This window comes from Cupressus sempervirens, chromosome 4 (assembly GCF_028749045.1).
Source record: "Cupressus sempervirens isolate cs-2001-9-10 chromosome 4, ASM2874904v1, whole genome shotgun sequence".
Classification (NCBI taxonomy): Eukaryota; Viridiplantae; Streptophyta; class Pinopsida; order Cupressales; family Cupressaceae; genus Cupressus; species Cupressus sempervirens.
Genome location: NC_143121.1, coordinates 773,085,000 through 773,107,915, shown reverse-complemented (window position 1 = coordinate 773,107,915; position 22,916 = coordinate 773,085,000). Strand labels below are relative to the sequence as shown.

The window sequence follows — 22,916 nt, the reverse complement described above, 5'->3', positions numbered from 1 at the left end:
AAGGAAAATATAATATGCAAAACAAATTTAGGTTTTCAAACCTACAACCTAGTTTTGAAACTTGAGAGAACAAGGCTTGTTACGATGGCACCTGATACACAAATGTATTGTTTAGGAAAAGAAAGTCAATTTTACACATCTTAGATCAAAGAATAATGAGATGCATCCTTCCAATTGGGTATAGAAGCTCTGATTTCCTTATAGTTTTATTCTGGCTGTAAAAAATTTGGTTGGATTATTGACGTATAGATGTTTAGAGGAGGAACTATGGCTCAACAAAGAGTTCCAACACTGGATTATGTCCATAAAATCACCACATAAATGAAAATTTGATGAACTTTAGAAGCACATATTTTCCCTCTTTTTTGGAAAAGCTCCTTCTGGTGTAAAAAACATTAATTTGCAAAAGGTTCCATTCCATTTGTACTTCAATGTAATAGGATCATGATCATACATAAGAGGAACTAAACCCCTTAGGATAATTTTAGTTGGTTTTCATAGACCTTAAAAAAATTTCATATATCAAATGTATAATGAAGGTCTCTAATAAAAGGAAAATGTCTCATTTTAAGAAAATGAAGGATCTAGTTAAGAGGATAAATAAACGAATTTCTCCATTTTGTAAGAGTAATAAAAGGTGCATGGAAAATGGAGATATTTCATCATTTTGTGGAGGCAAAAATAACACACTACAAAGCATCAACTTTTCACCCTCTCACAAACACTAAGCAAAGGGATTGTGAAGTGGTAGTTTATTCCTATCTCATGAATATTGATAAAAGGCTCTATGAAAAGGTGACATGATTTTATTTCATTGACAAATTAGAAAGGGCTCAAATAAATAACAATATCCTTCTAAATATTTGAAAGTACAAGTCCTAAATTAAATGAATGCTTGAGTTGACATGCCAAGAAATTTTGATAGCTTGTTGCACACATGAAATGTCATTACTTGTTATTAAGAATTAAATGAGGATTTTTATGATCACTTATTAAATGTTGAGAAGTCCACTTCAGTGAAAGGTGTCTGGAGCCAAGCCAAGCAAAAATTGTGGAGAAAGCAGGTTGGGCAACTAAAGAAACTAAAGAAAAAGATTTTACAAGAATTTTTACTAGTAAGTTGAAATCTATACCCCATCTATGTTTTTCCCTTTAAAAATATACAATTCTTGTTAAAAGGAGGTTAGTGTTAAAAAAAATGATAAGAAATAAAAATAAGAACATAAAGAAAAGATGTCTCAACAAGCTATTATGGGTTTATTTACTAATGATTGGAGAGAATGCTGATATGCTTTTATTCATATTTCAGGTAGGTCCCTTTTCTAGTATTTTTATGCAAAAAAAGAGGAGAAGGAGACAAGAAGAAAACCATGGAAGTTGTATTTGGAAAAAGTGATTATGCCAATTGTCTGTATAGATGTGGATCTTATTAATGTGTTGATAGAACATTATGAACTAGAAACAAGAACTGTGATGAAAGCTAACACAATACCTTTTGTAGTAATTAACATGTCTTTCATTGAAAATTACTTTGATTTAAGTAGGTAGATCCTCACCAAGATTGATAGAGAACAATTTGATATAGACTATGAAAGGTTAATTAAAAGTGTAGGGTATAGGGAGATCTATTATTTCATGGTTAGAGGTCAAAACAATATATTAGCACTAATTGATAGAAAGGGTCACCACTCAACTATTAGCTTTATGAGCTTATTCAAAAATACCTATTAATGTTTGGGTTTAGTTGTGTGGGGAAGATGCAAAGCCAAATATTTTGTTAGATTTCATGTATATGTCCATGAAAATTCATAACTCACACATCTACTTGGAATTTTATTTCACCACTGAAATAGAAAGGTATGCAATGTTTAACAACAACTATTCTACAAATATAGGATGCAATAAAGAGCATGAATTATACTATATAGAAGAAATGGGGCACAAAGGTCATAAGGACATGACATTAAAACTCCTCACAGAGAAAGGGAATAGCATGACAATGATGTAGAGCAGGGGAAGGACACGACAAAGAGAACATATATCCACACTCGATTGGAGCTCTCCAAAGCCTTTCGTAGCTGATCTCCACACTCACTTAGAGCTCTCCAAACTCTGTCACACGTAATTGATCTCCACAATCAATCAAATGGGGAGTGAAATGATGTCGTGTTTTATTTTTGTTTTTTTTATAATCATGTGGATGTCACAATTACGATGACAATGTCAATATAACAATGGCATTGGGGACACTTGCAAAAAAAACATCAAAATCACAAACAAATCACACTGTTGTCACAAATTATCGTCACAATTTGACCCCAAATGTTGTAGTGCTTGTGGGCCACAATTTATTTTCAAGATATAGAACACCATTTTTATTTGATAAAGTGTTGCAAAGATTGAAATATCTTCTTTTTCACAACTCACAAAAAGAAGCTATATCATAAAAAAACACTAATCTTTATGAACAATTCCACTCATTACGTGAAACATTCACCATGGTTTCTTTTACTATTCAAAACACAATTTATTGAAAGCACCTCTTCTTAAGTTCCACATCCAAACCACTTTATTAAACTCCCTTTTTCTCTAAGTGAAGGATTGCATTAAACTCAACAATACTAGGTCATTGTAGAGCTCCTTCAAAGCCTTCTTACAATAAGTATTGATAACGTAACAATATGAGACTTATTCTCCTATCACTTTGAAAATTTTCATGCATATTTTTTGGGGTCTTAATTTTCTATAATTGCAAATAACATTTTAACCTTGTATCAATCACATAATAATTGTAACTTGAATTAGAAAAGTATAAAAAGAAAATGCACAAACATACACTTTCAAATCAATTTTTTATTCTCCTAAAGGAAATATCTAAAACTTGTCCATCAAACACCTACATTAAATTTCATTAATTTTCAAAAATTTGTTGATCTCTTATGAAAAATTATTTGAAAGATAAAATTAAATCATTAATCTACATCTCCACTATTCCTCGAGGTGTGGGTGCAATATCCCACAAGCCACACCCATCAAGTTAACTTGACCAACAAGAGTTGATCCTCGGATGTGCATGAGAAGAACCCTATGTTTTACCACAACCTTACCAATTGAGTGGGCTATGTAGTTATACCCATTTACAAGGAATTATATTTAATTAGCTAAATAAAAATTGAAAATAAAATGCATAATACATTAGCTTTCATTACTTGAAACATCTTTGCACTAAACATATACAAATTTTTCTACCCAATCTATCAAACTTTCCTTGTGTTAATGACTTGATCAAAATGTCTATTATTTGATAGTTTGTGGAAATATATCAAAGCTTAATAGTTACCTTTTGAATCTAATATGGGTGAAATGATATTTTTTTCTATTTGCTCAGACCTATCATAAAATATTAGATCCTTAGAGAGATTAACACAAATTTGATTATAATTGTAAATAACCATGTGATCAAACTGTTGATATACTAGTCCTACAAGTAACATGTGAAGCCAAATTGCCTCAAAATTGATAGCATTGACTTCTATATTTTCTATAAAGGTTGAGCTAAATGTCACATAACCATACTTCTCATTGAATCAATATATCATTTTTGAACCCAAGCTAAAGTGACACCTTAAGTTTCTCTTCCTATATATTCTACTATTTAACCAACTTCGGTGCATATGGCCTTGCAATTTTACTTCACCACCTTCAATATGTTTCAAACCATACTCCATTGTTGCCCTAAAATATTAACACAATGGAGGATGATAACTAGGGAAAGGCTATGCAACCTCATTGAGTTAACACGACAAAAGAAATAACCAAGAGACACCTCTAGAAGGAGACAAACAATATATCTTTATTGATTCAAAAATTTAATTCATACATGTTGGGATGTAAGGCCTTCCCAATTGTGGCCAAACACAAATGTTCAATTACAGAATCGATCTCTAATACATCATGCATGATTTGCAATCCCCAAAACTCACTACTTGTAAGGAAACTTGCAACAAAAAAATAATTGTTTCCACATAACCCATAATAGATCTTAAATAAATATGCAATTGAAATCCACATGCAAGAGAATAGAAAACATGCCCACACAAAATGTGACACAAGATATACCTTGGGAAAACCTCATTGAGAGAAACCCCAACATCCATCAACATGTATTATTAAACAAAAACACCATTACAATACAACCATGGAAGTCTTCAAAGCCATAGCCACATCCACGAAATCCATGTGAACAAGCATGAGTCCACACATCCCATGTTATGCTTCCAACCTTCACAAATGCTCCCTTGGCTAATCTATCAAGCCTTGTCCCACTCAATGCTTTCATTTGCCTTTTGTCTTATATCTACAACTACCCCTGTGGCTTCTTATATAGTAGAAAGTCCCAAAAAACCACCAAGTGGTATTACATAAACCATGTGCTACCTAACACACCAAACCCACATTTAATATTGGGCATTTAATTATTTTAACTAATATTAAATAATTACATCAAATATTATCACAATGTTACAATACAACTCATCAAGTATATCCCATGGAAATCTTTACATGTTGCACGTCCATCTAGGTGCTCCTAGGTACAACATTACATAATAAAATAAAATAATACAATATAACAATATTATGCAATTTGTGTGACACACATTATCTCAACAATCTCCCACTTGTGGTATACATTGCATAGGGTCAATCTGTAGCCACATAAATGAACAAGGGAACAATCCCTCCCAACACAGCCATGATCATGGATCAAAGTACACAAGGTGCTCCATCCTTGTACCCACAACAAAATCAAAGTATCTAGCCTCTCACACATGAATGATCTCACCTACTATTATGCCATTGCCACTGGACATACATAGAAGCCATCCAAGAGAAAGCCACCCAACCTGTCACATAAGAAGATCATAAAATCTTGTACTAATTGAAATACTAAGCACAAAAACCTATTTCAAAGGTAATCACATGTATCTATAGTTGTCAAATATCTATAACTGAAATAACACCCACAACAAGTGCAAAACCCATCCAAATATATGTTGTGGTCTCAGAACACATGCCCCATTTCTCCTAGAAATGGGGACCTCATACTAATTTTTTTCTCCTAGACCCCTAGTCTAAGGCTTGGGTTACTTTTGGACTCCCCTAGGAGTCTGGGTCAAGCTTCACTATCTATTTGGGAAGTCTAGAGAGTGAGTTTTTGAGAAGATTAAAGTTTTTATGGTTTTCATGTGCTAAAGTGTGGCGCACTAGTGCACAAGCACACCTACTCAAGGTGTACAGGTGCACTTAGTGAATAAGTGTACACTCATCTCCTTCTAGAGATGCACACATGTGCATGTGCTCACCTCCAAAGGGTGTGCACTTGTGAAGGTGCACACCCTTGAAGATGCACACTAAGGAGGGCCCAGGGTATATATAAGAACCCAACCCCCCTTCTACCCTTTACTTTGCTCTCTGAATCTAGCTATCCACACACCTCTATACCCTTTGATTTGTGCTTCTAGTCTCCTCTGCTCCTAACCTACAATCAACACTCACCAAAGCCTAAGGTTAGCTAACCACTAAGAGGATATGCACATGTGCGTACCTTCTCTCAAACCTAAAACACCACCTTGACATCATGAAGGTGCACACATGTGCACCTCCACAAGGTGCGCATGTGCGCACCTCCTTAAACTAAAGCTTAATTAAAAACTTACATTGTTTTACACCTCTTTCTCTCTCATCCTGATGATGGATCATGTAGTGTGATTTGAAACGTTGATGAAAAAAATCTTTACACAATCTAATCTAGAAAATCAGTATAACTATCATGGATTGTGGAAATCTGATTGTGTTAATAAAAACACCTCAGTCACTGCAAAGGTGTGCACATGCACACCTTCATAAAACTAAGTTAAATAGTCAAAATCCAATCAATCCCCCCCAAATACCCTGATATGTAGTTTAGTGCACTTAGCACACCCTTATGTGTGCTAGTGCACTAAAATGGCCCCTAATTCTCCTTTTGTGTGTAGTTATGCACGTGCATGTGTGCGCACCTACCAAGGTGTGCAGTTGTGCACGTGCACACCTTGGTAGGTGCACACACGTGCACGTGCACAATTGCACACAAAAGGAGAATTAGGGGCCATTTTAGCGTATGTGTAAGGGAGAGCTAGGTACACTAAATTGCATATTAGGGAATTTGGGTGGATTGATTAGATTTTGACTATTTTTCTTGGTTTTTTATATGTTTGGGGTCAATTAGGGTTTGTTTTAGGTCAAATTTTATCTTTCCAAACTAATGTCTCCTCTCTTGTGTAGATAAGATGGTGTCATCATCCTCTTCAATGGTGAAAAAGATAGCTCCAAAACTCATTGTATTCAAATACCAAGGTGCACCGAGGAAATCCTAGTTTCAAGATAGGCATGTAGAGATTAGAGATGTTGAGCTTGATCATATAGTTTGGAATGCATTCGTTACCATTTGCAACAAACCAAAAGAGCTATCTGTGAAGGTGTTAGCTCTTATTAGATTAGGACTTATTAATGCAACATCGTATCCTACGTCCATTCAATCCTCAAAACTTATAATTTTTCTTACAACGAACTATGTGATCAAAGAGAAGGTCATCAAGAGTGTCATAGGGGAGATAGTTCTGGACCTCCAACTGAGAAATATTGAGAAGTTATTCCATCTTCCCCAAGATGTTCAATATTTAAAGATAACCTATGACCAAGCAGAGAGATGGTATTGAGAGAGTGAGAAGGAAGCTAAAGAAATAATTCAATCCTCCTTCCTAATAGATAGAACACCAGTAGGCTACAATGTCAAAAAAGTGGACATGACCCAGGGTTATATGGATGATGATATTGGGTACATAGTTATTCTTTTGAGTAGGATCATGTGACTACCAACAACATAACATCTTCACACCTAGATGGTCCATTTTATTGATACCATCAAGATGACAAAGATGCAAATAAACTGGGGTACTATCCTCGGTGATAATCTACATGAGCAACTCATAGTCGTGAGAGACAATCTGAGATTCTATATGACATTATACATGGTGTACTTATTGGTGAAAAGGACCATAGACTACCCAGGACTTTACAAAAAGGGGAGCATGCAGGATGTTAATGCTTGGCTCTATGTGGTATATCCACAATTGGTGAATAAGAAACTCTCCAAGAAGAGTGTGGAATATAGGGTGGTGAATGACAACTTCATATTTGCAACAGAGATTACTTTAGCGATGAATCTTTGCCATTTAGTGATCCCATCTCATGGGTCGATCATCATTTTCTAAATAGTGCATGTAACGTAGGTTAACCACATTGCCAAATATTTATCAGATTTGGGTCCAACACCCATGGTAGTCACCCATTAGTTATCACATGATTGGTCAAAAATATCAGTCCAATAGCCAATGTAATATACATTTTGGATACATTTATTTTAAACATTTTTCCATCCTTTGCATGTTGTTTCTTATTGGACAACATTCTTTTGCCATTACTACAACCAAATAATGTTTCCTTGGGTTGAGTGTCACCTACCATTTTCCCAATGTGTGTTGACCACTAGCCCTATTTAGCCAACTATATCCTATTGTGGGCTTGCATAAGAAGGTGCATTTTTCCTACATTTGACATTCTTGCTTGTTAATCCTGCATAATTTTCCAACCTAGATTGAACTATAAGATATTATTATTCTACACAATTCTCTCTTTTTTGTCTCAAGACTGGCATTTCTTATTGCTGCCGAAGTTTCAGATTGCTGAGTGCATTGGCCATTGAATCATGGACCATGGTTTTCATAAAAGGAAAGTGATTTTTAATTTATTTTTTATGTGGACAATGGTACCAGTACTAGTTATTTTTTTAGTTTTATTGTCCAGTGTCCACTGGTGACTAGACATCTCACATGCTAAGATAGCCTATAGGTTTGCAAATTTTATTAGGTAGTACTGTAGACTTTAGTACCATTTTTATGAGAATGAATCATATTATTGTTATTATATGTAGTCTAAGTAGTCTACTATAATTTTTCATAGTCTTTTACTCATCACTATTTGAGTCTTTTGTTCAACAACTAAGTTGATTTATTTTTTGCAGCCTTTATTAATTTGCAATGTCAAACAAGAGGAGTAACAAGGGTTCTGGTAGGATCCTTGAAAGCCAAGAGAAGCCACCATTACCAAAATGTAGAACCATATTGGCATATTTTTGTGGTGGAAATTTTGGCAACCTACAAAATTCAAAAGTTAGATCTCCAATGCTTATTGAAAAAGGAGATTCATCACAAATTGGAGACCATATTGAAGAAGTTCAAGTTGGTGAACCTAATATCTCAATCGAGGACAAACTTGAACATGATTTGGAGGCACTTCCCCTGAGTAGGGGAGTCACAAACTAATATTATAGAGTTGGAGTCGATTAATGACTAGTTGGGTGAGAAAACCAAAAGTGATTCCATAAATCATGTTCATGCACAAAAGGGGAAAAGAAAATTGGAATTAAAAAAAGATCAATCTTGTTGGGATTTTTCCAAAAGGAATTTTTAATTAGAATGGGTGGAAAAGTACTGGTTCATTAAACCAGTGGTCAATCCAATTGATGGTGAGCCTCCTGTAGAATGTAGATGTAAGATTTGCATAGAGATACCAAAGAAGGAGAAGAGATTGCAGCTTAAACTTGATACCATAGAAAAGCATGTCGATAAAGTTTACAAAAAGGAAACTATAGATGGAGTTGAAAAATATATGCTAACTTGGAAAAAAAAGGACAACTTTCTTCATATTAGGAATGCCAAAATATACGAGTTACACAAGCAATTATGGGAGAAGCATTCTGCAGTAAAAGGTTCCATTGAAAATTTTATTGGGAAAGCAATGGAAGTGCAAAATATGGGAAAAGTAGTTCAATTAAGTGTGGTCTTTTATATTTTGAGTAGAGGACATCCTATGATGGACTACCCTTCAATTACTACCTTATTACTCTTTTTTTAAAGTTTGAAACTATTAGAATAGTCACTGGTCAGTAAATAATGGGTGGGAATGGGCTAGTTGTCTTGCAAAGGTTGAAAAAGAAGATATGAAGGAAAAAATAAAACACTCAAATTTCATTTCATTATCTCTCAATGAAGTTACAATAATTGATAATACTTCCTAGGTGTGCATGCATGTTTATACTATAAAAAATCTTTGTTGTCAACCCTTTCTACTATATGTTGCTAAATTGAATTGTAGTGCAACAACTAAAAATTTATATGGTTTATTAAAGAGTACTCTAATTGAATGTGGAGGTTTCAATAACATGGAGATTTCCAAAAAGTGGGTGTGTGTTGGAGTAGACGAAGCTTCAGTTATGCAAGGTCATAAGGTGGTCTTTGCAAAAAGATCAAGAATGATTTGACACCCTACACTATTCCCATTCATTGCATGGCCCATCGAATGAATCTAGCTTTTGGAATTGTCAACAATTTTGGTTGTGTAAGTAAAGTGAAATCTCTAATAAATTATATTTACCAATACTTTTGTCAAAGTTCAAAATGAGTCTGAGAATTTCAACACTTTTCTCAAGGATGTACTGATAGGAGGAAGCCTCTTAAAGAAAATGATGATAGATGGATCTCTTTGGATGGACTAGTGCATTGAGTATTCTCTGAATATCTGTCACTCCTTGGACTAATCCACTCTGTGCAAGATAGATTCCCTTAGCTATATTCAAATCTAACTAATGTTAAGATACTCTTAACTTTAGCAACTATTCTCCCCATGCTACAGGACATGAGAAATATTATAAAAAAAAGTTCAACAAAGAGCTATGTACATTGCAGAATATAATAAGCTACGTAAAATGTCATGTAGTAGTTTGCATACTCTGTATCAATTACTACCTTTAGATGAATCAAAGTTTGAAAAATGGATAGAAATAATAGATTTGAACAATATTGGGAACTTTTTACATATTGGTGTAAATGATGAGGTATGTGCAAGGGTACATGGAGTTGACATACCAATGTAGTACTATGCCCACATCGACCTCAACTCCAACCCCAACGAAGCAGGAAGTGAAGTAAAATCAGAACTATAGAAGGTACTTTCATGTGTTACAAGTGAAGACTTCAAGAAGATCAAAGACTCTATTCTTGACTCTGTCAAGCGAGTTAGATTCAGATTCCCTCCAGAGGAACTGCTCGAAGCAATGTCTATTGTTTTTCCTCAATATTAGTCTCTAAACTGTTTGACTGATTTTGAAAGAAGGATGAGGAATTTGATTCAAATTTTTTGAAAACCTAAAGTAATCAATGGAGTAACTATCAATATAATTTTAGATGAATCTTGACTGAGAGATCAATCATATTCTTTTGCAAACATAACGAGGGAAAAATATGATCTTATGGAGAATCCAAATGAAGAGGGAGCTACGGTAACAAAGCTTTGGAAAAAACTCGGTCAGAGCAATTAATTGAGGGAGTCAATACCAAAATATTTCAAGCTTACTAATTTATGTTTGAAAATGATATTGGGTTCAGTGGAGGATGAGAGAGTTTTTAGTACTTTGGGCTTCCTAAAGTCAAAGGTTAGAAACAAATTAGACAAAAATTTGGATGATTGTTTGAGGCTCTATAATTCTAGGTATGAGGTAGATAATTTCTCTTATGACAAAGCTCTCAGCATTTAGAGAAACAAATGTAGACAAAGAGGGATGGCCAACATTTCAAATCAAAGTGGTAGTGGCAGTGGTGGTGGCAGTGGTAGTGGCAGTGACTCATGTCCTGATATTGGAAGCAATGAAGATGATGTTGAATTTGGCATGCATACTAACATTGATAGTGAATATGAAGAAAATAAAATGAACAATGAAATGTTATATGCAATAAATGAGGAGGATTTTGATGATAGTGATGTTGAGCCAGTCCAAGTAGAGTAGCAACTATAGCAGCTTCTCAACTTCAAGTTCTAACTTCTGTGTGAGTCAAGTAGTAGGCTAGTAGCTTTGATCTAAGACTCTATCAACTAATTAATTATGTTTGTAGAAATTAATTTATAGCCTTCATTCACTATCCTTTTATAGATGCTTAAATTTTTTTTTTTAAACATGATGTTACAAACATACATGTTGAGATTTTCATTGAAACTAGTTTTTACTTTTGGAGTCTACACATGTTGAGATTTTCATTGATTGTATTTTTTAAACATGTTGAGAATCAAGATTTTCATTGATTGTATTTTTTAAACATGTTAAGATTTTCATTGATTCTAGTTTTAATACAATAGTACATGTTGAACTTGATATTTTCATTCATTCTAGTTTTTAGACATGTTTACTTTTAGATTTTCATTGATTCTAGTTTCTTTAAGAAATTGTAACATAATGCATTTAACAGAATAAAATTTATTTAAAAAAAAAAGTATTATAATTTATAATTATAAATCAGCCTGTAACATAATAGATTTAACAAGTACAAACAATTGCAACTTTTGCAAATGACTCAATGTCAAATGACCCTAAATTCTCTTTTACAGATACAAGGGAGCAACAATAGCTATAGGTCAATTTGTAATTGTATATATAATTAGATTATTACTACATAATACATTATGTGTGTACAATCACATTATCAATTTGCCACATTGCCAATTGTACAATTTTTTCAAGTAGGAGTAGGGAATTTTTTTCCATTTGTTCTGTGTAGTAATAGTATGCTAGGGCCTAACTATCCAACTATCTTGATATGCTGGCTCTTGATTCCTGTAACAATTAACATTAAACAAAGGTGAAATTAAATCCAAAATTTAAAATTGAAGAGCAACAAGTAACAAAATGATTATAGTACTATCACTTACTAAGTTGTTACTTCTTAGTGCTATCAGCTATGACTATCACTAACAACAACAGTAATAGTTTGAGAAGATGACCCAGCTCCAATGATGTTATTTAGGGTGCTCCATTCTGCATCATTTGGAAGCTCTATTTTTTTAAGGTTGTAGCTAAATAGTTGTAACCTCATCAACAATGAATACTTTGAAGAGATATTTTTACATGTATCAAGAAATTTATCCATTACTACATTCATTGTTGATAGTGGTTTGATGCAACTTGAAATTCTTTCTAGAGTGGTTTTCTTAGGCAAGTTGCCTAAATCAGAATTCATGGTATTGTGCAACATTTTCATTTAATATTCTTTTCCAATAAATTTTCCATCTGAGTAAGTTGGATTTGGTAATCCAACATTTAGCAAGTTTAGTATGCTGTGATTCAACTTCATCAAGTCTTTGGAAGAAAATTTGAGTGCTTCATCTATTTCTATTACGTGTTCATAATTATGATAGACAAAAAAGGTCATTACAAAGGTATCCAAGCGATTGTTTATTCCTTGGTTTGCCAAATCCCTATCACTGGATCTCTGTACTTTATTCAAAATTTTTTTAGCAAGATTTTTTAAGAAATTGGTGAAGATACTTCTTTTATCCTCAACATATTTTATTACATTTTCAAAGACAAATCTAAGATTTCTATTTAAATCAAGTCATTCAAACAAACTATCACTATTCTTCATTATTTTGTCCGAATTTTCTTGTTTGATAAGCTTATCGATGTTTATTAAAGTATCCTTGACATGATGGTCTTTGGAAGCTATCGTTATATTTTGTACAATTACATTCTCCATCTTTTTCTTCAGTTCAGACATCTCTATTTCACTTTTTTTCTTCTATATTTCCTCTAGTTTCCCTTGACAATTAGTTGTTGTCTTCCTCTCATCCTCCAATTTCTTCTTCAAATCTTGGATTGTCTTTGTAATAGTTACCTCTTTTTTCTTCTCATCTTTGAGTTCCCTTTTCAAATCATAGATTGTCTTCACAGTGGACTCTTCCTTTTTCTTTGCATTGTCTAATTCCTTCTTCAAATCATGGAGTGTTTGAGTAGTTTCCTCTTTCTTTGCATTCTCCAATTCCTTCTTCAAATCCAGGATTTTCTTTCCAATTGACTCCTCTTTTTTCTTTGCATTCTCCAATTCCTTCTTCATATGGTGGATTGTGTTACTATTTGTAGTAGTACTAGACTCCATTTTCTTCGCATTCTCCAATTCCTTCTTCAAATCAAGGATTGTTTTTGGAGTTGACTCCTCTTTTTTCTTCATATTCTCCAATTGCTTCTTCAAATTGCGGATTGTGTTTGCACTAGACTCCTCTTTTTTCTTCTCATTCCCAAATTCCTTCTGCAAATTATCAATTATCCTTGCCTTAGACTCCTCTTTTTTCTTTTCATTCTCCAATTCAATCTTCAAACAATTATTTTCCGTGACAACAGAGTCCAGGCCAATTTTCAATTTATTGTTGACCTGTGCACTACTCTCTACAGACTTGAACAAATGTGTAGGAGAGTATGAGCATAGGCTTTTTCATACTAAATTCTTTTTTTGTACTCATGCAATTCTGTAGTCAAATTTTTTTAGTTGTTCATTCATCTTTTCTTACTGGACAATTGCCTCTATAGGAGAAAAATTCTTTATCCTATTTTGCAATTCTTTGAATCTATTGTCTGTTTCTTTCTCCTTGGCCTTCATATTATCAAGGTCTATTTGTAACTTTTCTATTTGCTTTGTAAGCCTTTTATTTTCCCTCTCCGCTTTCAGAAGTGTAGAGTAGACCATTTTGTTGCTCTCTTTTGATATATTGATTTTGCCAATATTTTTCAATTTTGAGAAATCCATTTGAAGATTGGAAACTTGTACATCATTATGATTTATTACATTTTCTGGTGGATTATTATCTCTACCTAGGGGCATAACAGCCATGAAGTTCATCATTTCAGTGTTTGGATCATATATTGGAAATATACTGTTAGTATATCCCTTACATTCAACAACTGCATCACTTTTCAAAGTCTTCATAATTTGCCTATTTCTTTTGCTTGTCTAATCAAACTTTGATGCAAACTCCTTTAAACTAAAATCTAGGTTTGTTGACACAATTGAGTATTTGAAAGGTGAATTATTAGTTGTATTGTTGTATGCTCCTCCAACTCCAGTTAAACTTACTCCACCTACAATTGTATTTTGAGGATTGCCAATATACTGAAGATGGCCCATTCCAAATCTTGGCATTTTAGGACTATTTTCAGGGTTTTGGACAGAAGCTACTGGTGCATACATTGGTGAAGTAACTACTGACATTGCTTGCAGTGTAATTGTCATAAATTTTTGCTTTTTTGCACAAGGTTTATCCATGCTAGTGCTAGTGCCAGCGCTAGTAGGATCAACTACAACAAAATTTGAAGATTTAACAAATAATGTGTTGGGATGACCTTTAGAAGTAGAAGTATAATATTTTTTGCCCTTTCTAGATGAATCATCTTCAATCTCATTGGAGAGTCCAATGATTGGTTTACTTCCTCTTTTGGGTGGGTCTGGTATTGGAACTAGATTCCAAATCCCTTCACCACTTGCACCAATGGGCCCTATACTTGCATAACCCATTTTTTGTATCATAGTTGCCCCTTTACTATACATTTTTTTAATAGAATCACTCATTTGAAGATTAAAAATATGTCTACCCCTGGTTGACCAAAAATCCTAAATACCTTGAATGTCTCCATCAGACTTGAGGTCCTTATGTCTTTGAATATCACTGTCACTGAACTACCAAAATCATATAGTACAGTTGGATGCTCTTTATTCCAATAATTGCTAAAAAGTTCATCCTCCTCAATTTTTTCAAAACCTACTAATGTCTTTGATTCACCCAAAATTTGCCTCATTTTCCAAAAATCAATCATCTTGGTTTGACACCACAACTCAGATGCACATGCCTCTTTAATTGCTTTCGACATAGACCTCTTTGAAGGTTGAGATGCTTTCTTGTAGAAATTCAAGTATGTTAGAGGATTTGATTTGTATGACTTTGATATGTGCAATGTCATAATTTGAGATGACAATTCTTGCATTGAAATATTATTCTCTGTTGCATTTTCTCCATCTCTTTCTTAACCTCATCCCATGAATCCTTGTTTTTTAACTTTTCCATCAATGGAATCTCCCGATGTTGATATTTTCTCGCAGAGTTCCCATTGGCAATTAGTCTTGTTTTTATTATGTTTGGTGGCTCATAATTCTAGTGACTGACAAAATCAAAGCCAAAAAAAGTTACCAATTCATTTGCCACTTTGAAAGCCATTCTCTCAAATGCGAGGCCTTCAATTGTGAAAGGAAAGGAAGCAAATATCATTTTCTTTCGTGTCCAGTGAAAAGTTCATTTGTGCTCTTCATCTACCATACATATTCAAGTGCAAAATCCCTTTCTATAACATGCATTGGAAGTTTTCATGGTTCAACCACTGAACCGTAAAACCTTAAAACAATGTACTCTTCCATGAAAAATTAGTCAGCTAATTAAATTTGACTTCCTAGTTGAATGCAATCTTTACAAGACACAAGCAATCTAGGCATCAAAGTGCCTGTGATTTTTTGGTAAATAGGTGCCAAAAAGAAGTCTACAAAATGGTTGTAATTATTATTGTTAGAAGTCATCCTCATCTTATGTGTCCACTCGTATACTAGACTTGGAGTCTCTAATTTCTTCTGGGTTTTCTCATCAAACTGATAGAGCTCAATATCAAGCTGCTTGTTCTCTGTCTCAAATATTGGGTGATGCTTTGCTAAAAGAAGGTAGCACAAGTAACTTGTGAACCTAAATTTCTTCATCTTTCCTGTAGTTGTACTTTGTTTAATCATTAGTGATTATTGTTGCATAGATTCAACAATGTGATGAACAAAATTATATCTTACATCTACCTTCTTAACTGACTGACTTTAACAATAGATATTATAAATCATTTCAAGAAAACTGGCCCCCACTTCCTTGTTATTGTCTAATCACAGACAAAATGATAACAAAGAAATAGTATTCTGAAACCATGGCACAAAAATATCATACTGATAAGGAGGCTTATGGTCTATTTCCAGTGTAACAATAACACTAGTAGATGACTCAGAGTTTATTAAACCCTTAATATATGAATCTTGAAAAACTCTTTCTAGTTTGTCATAAGCCTATACTAGTTTATCCAAGTCAATGTGCTCATTAAAGCTTTCTAGTTTAAACCCTATCCCTAGGTCTAACAAAGTGAAAAATTAACTCTTAGTTATGGATAAAATTTCTCCCTCAGTGTTTTGGTTTACAATTGCCTTTCTATTTTCATCATAATTCTGAGCACATAGTATTACAATTTTAAGGTAAGGGGATACTTTAGGTACAACGAGGTTTGCTAATCCAGTAACCAAAGCAGCTAGTTTATTTGTATGTGCATGAATACTATTGTTATATTTGTGATAATTTCTCCCCTTTTGTACATCTTTCCACTTATTAAGCAATGAATGTCTAATTTCCATCGTTCCCAAATCTTCATGGATGATAGGATCACAAATATCATGACATTCATCGGTGAAACCTGGGGTTGTAGCACTTGTCTGAGTTCTTTGATGTCTTTATTTTCCTTTATTCTTGCACTCATACTAGAGGTTTTCGACTTTGTTTTGCCCATGCCTGCTATTGTTTATTACACAAAATTCTTCTTCAAGCCCTATTTAAAAAAAATTGTAAAGTGAAAACCTAAGATAATAAGAATCAAGATCTCTATTGTTGCAAATTGTACTTAAAAAAAATTTAAAAATTTTAAATACCTGGAATCGAGAATCAAGATTTGACAATACTGGTGCTAGTAGATACTCAGATAATTGGTATTGTCTTGTGATACTCAAGTTTCACACTTTCAGTCTTTAGAACACAAGATAGAATTCAGTTAGTTTTTGGAAAATTGAAATTTGATAACTCTATCGTATCAGACTCTCAACTTGGAGAACTTTGAACTTCATATTCTAATAACATAAAAGATTAATAGTTAAAAGTTAAAACATAAGTATTGAGTAATTAATGGTTTTAGGTACTTTACTAATACTATGCACAATGTACATGTAAATGACATAAAGACTCAATAATGTACATAACTATAATAATAAAAAGTAAAAATTTATTACATTACTATACATTTGAACTTTGAAATTTGTTCATTTTAAATAAATAAATTAATAAAAACTAAATTTAATAATAGATATGATTTTCAGGTCAATTTGTGGAATGATATCGCTGTTGTCAAGAGTCATCTGAAATCGTGACACTTGTCAAGGACACATGTCACGATTTTAGATGTTTCTTGACAATAATGATAGTATTTTCAAAATTTACTCAAAATTCATCTTGGGCCATTGATCTGTCTTTTACTTAACAATCACGACATCGCCAAGTCAAGATTAAGTAATAATTTTTTTAAAAGACTAAACATAATAATTATTAATATTAACTGAGTCTTGACACTTAATTGAGCTTTGCAATGACCAAACACATGTGATGATTCTAGATGAATCTAGGCACATGGGAAAACATTGCCCAAATTGTCCCAAAATTCATCTCAGGCTGTCAATCTTTCTTTTAGTCAACAGTCGGGAGTCGAGAGTCAGACACAACTATAACTTATAAGAAATAATCTTCGACTACACGTGTCCCGATTTTGGGTAGAAATAGAATTTAAATTCAATCTTTTAAAATTTGGCTTGAAATAGAGCCACAATTATTGATCTATCATTCATTGAACGGTCCAGATCAAATCATGAATTGTTAAACCTTTCACATAACTAATACTAATTATTTAAACAAAGTTCCATAACAACTAAGTTCATGCCAAAAAAAATGATAGAATTAGTAAAAAAATTGATTTAAAAAAAAATATTAGCATGAAAAGAATTTAAATAGCATATTAATTAATATAGAGAAAAATATTGAAATAAATATTGTTAAATAAATTGTTATTAATTATTATTATTTTATTTTTAATTTTGAGCATGTCAAAATCATAATGTTAATTTAATTATTTATATAAAATATTATATATATAATTTAATTTATAATAATTATTATAATAGTTATCATATAATATAAATAAAGGATTTTCTTTTCTATCACAAACTTTTTATTGTAAAGATGATATGAAAAATTCAATAAAGATATATTAAATTTTATAAAATAAAATTGATGCAAGATATGAAATAATAACGACAATAGTTTAATTTAAATAAAATAATTAAAATTTAAAAATATAATTACAAATGCTATATCTTTATTCATATTTATTAATTAATTTAAAAATTAAAATGTAATATAGTTTAATTATCTATAAATTATTAATATATATTGAAAATGTGCATGTGATAATTGTTTATAAACTATTTTTCATCATTTAAAAATTTCATAATAAAAACAGTTAGGTGACAAGATAGGTATGAAACAAAAAATTGACACATAAATTATCAAAATTTTATTTAACTTTCTTAAGGTTATAATCTTTTAGTTTCCCTTGAAATCTGCTCTTATCACTCCATTTTTTTTAACCAATCAGATTAAAGATAAATGGTTTTAGAAATTACAAAACTTAAAAATTGTGCATTTTACTTTATCAAATATTAGAATTTGATATGTAGAAGAAAAATTATGAAAATTGATCGGTTGATGTTTAATAGTTTAATCAATAGTTAAAAAAAGTCAATGCCTATAGTTCTATAGCCTATGACACGAACTAATTATGATCACCCTATCATGAACATAGAGTCCAATCTTCCAACACATTTTTTTTTTGTTGTTGTTGGCAAAAGTGGGCTAGCCACTGAATATATTTATTAATAAAACTGGTTCAAAGAGCTCAACCAGGAAAGAACCAGAAAGAAAACCTGGAATCATTGCTTATATACAAATCTACATAAAGATATTTGTCGATATTTACAATAGATATTATATCGACAAAATTGAGGCTCATAAAACTATACCATTGAGAACTTTGTCTTGAGTCAAGCTTTACATCTAAATTTTATGAGCATGATAAACAACTTTCAGATGCAATCAATGAATATAATTGTTCGAATTGTTCAATAAATGAGTTGGGTTGATGTGTGTTAACAACGACACCATCACACCCGAGATTAGATATGAAATTGACCACTTTATTTCCTTCTCACAGGGTATGTGATATGGTAACTTCTGAAAATTGATCAATCAAGTACCAAATTTGCTTGAAGATATATTGCAAATGCCATGAATAGGATTGTCGTTAAATGCAATTGTTAATAACCATTTGACAATCACCTTCAATATGGACTCTATGAAAATTACCTGTTTTAAGTAGTACAAGGCCTACCAAGAGAGCTTGTGTTTCTACTGAATTATTAGTCCCATCTAGCAGCGGGGAGGATGAAATTGCTAGAACTATACCTTTACTATCTCTGACACATGCCCCGAGACCTGATTTACCTGGATGTCCCCTTGAAACACCATCAAAATTAAGTTTCACTATACCTGACTTAGGAGGTAGCCATTGCACAATTGCTCTATCTATCTTGGAATGTTGATTGTTTCTAATTCCACTCCCCCATGGAATAAGAAGAGATTTCCACTCTCGAATGATGAAACTGTCCCAAACTAAGATTGTAGGATTGATTTTGAATCTAAAAAGGCCTGCATTAGTGACTTTCGATATAGACTTTTCAATGCCTTGTAACACTATTTCTTTCTCTGCAAACTCATTTCTAAATATCCTCTTGTTCCTCTCCCACCAAATAGCCCAAATAACCAAAGATGGAGTACATATCCATATTCTTACAAATAAAGCTTTCGAAAAAAGAAGTGGCCAAGATTGAAAAATATCCCAAAGGTTATTTTGAAGAGGAGTATAATAATGAAGTTTTCTGAGAACAAAAACCCAACAATCATATGCGAACGAGTAGGTGACAAACAACTGATCCACTGATTCATATTCTTCATTACACAAGACACATTTAAATGGAGGAGCAATATTGAACTTAGTCAATCTGTCACTTGTAAGAATTTTGTGTTTAAGTGCAAGCCATGCAAAACATCCAGCTTTTGGAAGAACAACATGGTTCCAACAAAATTTAAAAGCTCTAGATGGATTCTTTTGTGCAACCATTCTCTATAACAACTTATACCCCTCTTTGACTGAATAGCAACCATCTTTAGCTGGAGCCCAAAACAATCTATCTTCCCCATCTGAAATGTAAACAAGTCTCTTGTCTAAATAGTCCCTAAACATTTGTTTCTCTTGAATAGACAAAGGTAGGTGATCTGGATTTTTCCAAGTGACTTTCCTAGAATAGGGACAAATTTTATCTATAAAATCAATGACTCTGTTACCCCAAACTGATTCTGAAATGTTCATTATATTCTGAGAAAATTGCAAAGTATGAAGAGGTGGAAATCCATTCCATGAGCCCCTCCAAAAGTTGACTCTATCTCCCTTATTCAACTCCCAAGAAATATATTTAAGAAAAATATCTCTGGAAGAGATCATAAAATCCCAAATCACAGAGCCTTTAGGGGGATTAAGAATTGAAAAGATTCTTGTGGGGTCATTATTGTCTAAATACTTTTGTTGCATTATCTGACACCATGTTGATTGAGGTTTAGTGTACATATGCCAAATGAGTTTCCCACCAAAAGCTACATTTCTCTTAGTCAAATCATGAATACCTGCTCCACCAATGGCTAGAATATGAGCCATGTCATGAAGTGATACAAGAAAAATCTTTTTATCCCCATTCATATTTCCTACCCAAAGGAAGCCTCTAATCAAGTTTTGGATTTGTAATAAGATTGATGCCAGTGCTTTAAGGACTACAATATAGTAATTTGGGATTGTTGAAAGTACTAATTTTATAAGTAGAATTCTTCCTACTAAAGAAAGCCATCTAGCTTTCCAAGCTACCACTCTAGACTTAATTCTTTGAATAACTAAATTCCAGTAGCTTGTCTTATTTGATCCCATGAAAAATGGAATTTCAAGATATGCTGATGGAAGAAAGTCCTCTGAAAATCCCAAAATTTTAACAATTCTGTCCGATATCACTTTATTGGTGTAGAAAGGAAAGATTTTTGACTTATTTGAATTGATTTTCTGCCCTGAGACATCTAAATACAACTCCAAAATCTTCTTTATTTGTCTAGCTTCTGACACTTGTGATATACCAAACATGAGTGTATCATCTGCAAATAAAGAATGTGTAATGGAAATAGATGTGCCAGTAATGTTTGCTCCCTTCCATTTTCCTAAAAGATGATAGTGCCTAATGGTTCTACTAAAGGTTTCAGCCATGATGATAAACAAAGCTGGAGAAAGAGGATCTCCTTGCCTAATTCCTTGAGTAGAAGAGAAGAAACCAGAAGCTGTCCCATTAACAATGACTAAAAACCAAGCCCCAAAGATACATGCTCTTATCCATTTACACCATTGATTTGAAAAATCCATCTGTTGGAGGACTTGAAGAAGAAATGACCAGAAAACTCTGTCATAGGCCTTCATCATATCTAGCTTGATTACGAAAGAAGGAGACTGATTCATACTTATAGAATGAAGAACTTCATGAGCAACCATTGCTCCCTCCATAGTTTCCCTACCAGGAACAAAACCCCTCTGCTCTGAAGAAATTAGCTTTGGAAGAAGATACTGAAGACAAGAGTATATTACCTTCGTTATAATCTTATATGTAAGATTACAAAGAGAGATAGGGCTAAAATCAGAAAATGTTTTGGGCTCTTTCAACTTAGGAATAATTGCAATGTTGGTGGTATTAAAATACTTAAGCATTGATTTGCACTTCCTAGACTCTTCCACTATAGCAAAAGATCAAAACTAATAAAATCCCAGCTGCATTGGAAAAATAGCGCTGTGAATCCATCAGGACCTAGAGCTTTGTTCGGAGGGAATGAAAAGACAACCTTTTGAAGTTCTTGAAATGAGATCAATTTCATAAGCATATTAAAATCTTCCAGAGACACCAATTTTGGAATGGCTTGAATAAGATCTTCCACTTGTGAAGGGGAAGTGCTAGAAATTCAGCTGGTGCAAGAAGATTCTTAAAAAACCTAACACCTTCCTCTTTAATATGCTGCGAGTTTGTTAAGACATTACTTGTTACTGAGTCCGTAATATTAAAGATTGTTTTGGCTGCTCTTTTTTGCTGTGTTAAAGCATGGAAATATTTAGTATTCTTATCCCCTTGTTGAAGCCATAACTCCCTAGACTTTTAATGCCAATATTCTTCTTCTCTTCCACACAACTCTTCCCACTCATTCTGAAGATTTTTTTTTTAATATATGTATCATATGTCATCCCATTTTGAATGATATCAGTGCGAATATCCTCCAATTGTACCCTGACAATCTTTTTTTGATTGAAGACATTTTCAAAGATATCTCAATTCCATTGTTTAATGTGTTTTTAATATGTTTCATCTTCATTGCAAATTGATGCATCTTAGAACCCAGAACAAAAGGTGCACTAACCCACCACTACTTAAGATGCTAGAGAAAATGAGGACGACGAAGCCACATACGTTCAAATTTGAACAAGGATTTACCCTGATAATGCTTGATATCTACAGCTTGAGTAAGGGATAAGGTGATCGGGTAGGGTCTGATTCTAGATATGGTAAAATATCTAAACTAAGCTGAAATTGCTGCAATTTCCATTCTTGAGACAACAAGAATCTGTCAAGCCGAACAACAATTTGTGCAAAACCATCTCTCCTATTTGACCAAGTATACTTTCCTTGAGTTGGAGGAATATCCATAAGCCCATTATTATCAATGAAATTGGAGAAATCTTCAATTGTTTGAAGAGGAGGAGAGATACCACCTATTTTTTCATCTTGACTCAACACTGCATTAAAATCTCCCCCGAGAATGATTAATTGAGTTTGCTGTGATTGTATTTTCTGAGTCAAGGTATCCCAAAGTTTTAACTTGTCTTGTGTAGAATTTGGCCCATAAACATTAATAATGAG

General features: G+C 33.0%; 1 long non-coding RNA gene across 1 annotated transcript; it reads left to right on the top strand.

The window, feature by feature from the left end:
• Nucleotides 1–1,018: 1,018 nt before the first annotated feature.
• LOC149563662 (uncharacterized) lies at nucleotides 1,019–1,705 on the top strand. Its single transcript, XR_016363571.1, has 2 exons — nucleotides 1,019–1,115; nucleotides 1,310–1,705. It is a non-coding gene; the product is annotated as an uncharacterized LOC149563662 (long non-coding RNA).
• Nucleotides 1,706–22,916: the final 21,211 nt, after the last annotated feature.